Raw genomic sequence first — 3,167 nt, forward strand, 5'->3', positions numbered from 1 at the left:
CCCCCCCCCCATGAAGTGGAAGGGCATTATTTTGATGAAATGCAGGGTGACAGGCCGTTTAATGATAAGATGGGAGCCTCGGATTCAAAGCTCTCCCACACGGAATTGTCCCCTATCTGTTCCCTTAGTGAAGACAGACTTCACGTCTCCATGCGCCTAGGACCTGTTCCTGCTGAACCAGAGGCTACTATCACTCTCCCTATGGGCCCTCCTCCTAAACGATCTGGCAGAATCGCAGCTAAAGTCCTGGGAAAGCGAAAACCCCCTACTCAAACACCAAAGAAACGAGTCGACACCAGCCCCGTCCAGGGAACAAGCATTAAGAGACGAAGGATCACAAAAATTCAGGGCTCGCCCAAAAGAAAGCTAGTTCTATCTACTGATGGCTCAAAGGCTGGTGCGTCGACTTCACGAGTGGCTCCACCTACAAAGGAGTTTCCGGCGAGCAATAAGAAGGTGGCGGATTTTCGGCCACCGCAAAATCCGCTTCCTTAGCGTGTTTGAGCTGGAATTGTCAAGGGATTGGAAGCACCCTAACAGTCCAGCGTCTCAAGGAGATACGGTCTCGTATTTCTCCTGATATTTTGTTTCTAATGGAGACTAAAAATAGCGATGAAAAAGTTCTCCGTCACTTCCAGAACTCTTCTTATAAACAACATTTCTCTGTACCTCCTACTGGTTTGAGCGGAGGACTTATGTTGTCCTGGAAAGATGATATCAAAATAGATGTTTTATACTCCTCTTGCAATATCATTGACACCTTCATTTGCACTAAAAAGACTTCGTTCTTCGCATCATTTATTTACGGTACACCGAAGCGAGAAGACCGTTCTGAATTTTAGAGTAAAATCGAGGAGTTGGGCAAGTCCCGTGATGATGCCTGGTTCCTAACCGGTGACTTTAATGATTTGCTAGACAACTCCGAAAAAGTGGGAGGTCCACCGCGGTGGGAAGGATCGTTTGTGGCGTTTCGCAGCTTCGTTTCCCAATCGGGTCTGTGGGATCTCCCACATGCCGGAAATCATCTCTCCTGGAGGGGAATGCGACACGATCACTTTGTACAATCTCGATTGGACCGAGCTATGAGCAACTGCTCTTGGTCAGAACGCTTCCCTGCTGGGCGGAGCATCTACCTTCGCTTCGAAGGATCCGACCACCGGCCACTGCTCACCCTATTTGATCAGACAAATACATCGAAGAAGGGAACCTTTCGCTTTGATAGGCGATTGAGAAAAAACCCTGCTATTCACCAGTTGGTCCAAGAGCACTGGCCTCAGCCCGAAAATGAAAGAGAAGCGGTTCTATTTAAAATCGACAGGATTAGAAGGAAAATTATCCAATGGTCAAAAGAACAAAACCTCAAAAGCTGTGAGGCGATCAAAGAAGCGCAACAAACACTAGAATCCGCCCTCTCTGCTCCCGTTCCTGACGTTAATCTAATTACCTCTACCACGGCAAAGCTTGAAAAGGCCTACCAAGAGGAAGAGGAGTACTGGAAACAAAGGAGCCGCATATTATGGCTACAGTGTGGCGATCGCAACTCGGGCTTCTTTCATGCCATCACCCGAGGCAGGCGTCAGGTTAACTCCTTCTCGATATTAGAAGATGATGATGGCAAAATATCGGATACTGAGGAAGGAATCGTGGCCACCATCTCCCACTACTTTCAGAATATCTTTACCTCATCTGATTCCGACTGTATAGAGACAGTTAACGAGGCTCTCTCTTCGTGTATCTCGCATGACGACAATGTTCTTCTGACGGCCATCCCGGATAGGACCGAGGTTTTCAATGCAGTCCATGCGATTCCTGCTGATAAAGCACCTGGTCCGGATGGTTTTTCCGCAGGTTTCTACCATTCCTTTTGGAGTACTATTGGTGAGGATGTATACCGCGATGTTCTGGAGTTTTTTGAAACAGGCTATCTCCATCCCCGCCAAAATGAAACGCACGTCCGCTTAGTTTCAAAGATCTCATGCCCAAGGAAGGTCTCTGCTCTACCCACTACAAAATCATAGCTAAGATCCTCACCAAACGCTTACAACCTCTGCTGCCGCGGATTATATCCCCACATCAGTTGGCTTTCGTTCCCAAACGGGCCATTGGAGACAATGTTCTCATCACCCACGAGATTTTACACTACTTACGTACCTCTAAGGCCAAAATCAGATGCTCCATGGTCGTTAAGACGGACATGAGCAAGGCTTATGATAGGATCGAGTGGACTTTCTTGGAAGCAGTTTTACGGAGATTAGGCTTCCACGAGCGTTGGATCTCCTGGATCATGGTCTGTGTGACCTCGGTGTCATATTCTTTCCTTGTTAATGGAGCTCTGCAGGGTAAGGTTAAGCCGTCGCGCGGGATCCGACAAGGCGACCCGCTGTCTCCATACCTGTTTATTCTATGTACGGAGGTACTTTCGGGTCTGTGTAGCAAGGCTCAAGCGTCAGGCTCTCTCCCCGGAATCAAAGTGGCTCGGAACAGTCCTCCTATCAATCACCTCCTTTTTGCGGACGACACTATGTTCTTCACGAGATCAGATCAAGCGAGCAGCTCCGCTCTCACTGCCCTATTGGCAAAATACGAGCGAGCTTCGGGGCAGTGAATTAGTCCCGGTAAATCAGCCATTACCTTCTCTTCTAAGACCCCTCAACTTGCCAAAAATAGAGTTAAACTTTCTCTGGCCATTGATAAAGAGGGAGGTATTGGGAAATATCTTGGACTCCCCGAGCACTTCGGTAGACGGAAACGGGATATTTTCAACATCATCATCGACCGCATACGCCAAAGGGTGTTGAGCTGGTCTTCGAGATTCCTATCAGGGGGTGGGAAACAAGTTCTTCTCAAGTCTGTTCTCACTGCTATCCCCGCCTATGCCATGTCTTGCTTCATGCTACCCACCTCTTTATGCAAACAGATTCAATCTATTCTCACAAGGTTTTGGTGGGATTTGAAGCCTAATGTTAGGAGGATGTGTTGGGTGGCTTGGTCAAAGCTTACTTTACCAAAGAATCTTGGAGGTCTGGGTTCCCGGGACATCGGATGTTTTAACCAAGCCCTCTTGGCCAAGATAGCATGGCGCCTGATAAAAGAACCGCATTCTCTTTTGGGCCAAATTTTATTAAGGAAATACTGCATCAATGCGCCTTTCCTCGACTGCCATTGTC

The sequence above is a fragment of the Brassica oleracea genome, chromosome C6 (assembly GCF_000695525.1).
Source record: "Brassica oleracea var. oleracea cultivar TO1000 chromosome C6, BOL, whole genome shotgun sequence".
NCBI lineage: Eukaryota > Viridiplantae > Streptophyta > Magnoliopsida > Brassicales > Brassicaceae > Brassica > Brassica oleracea.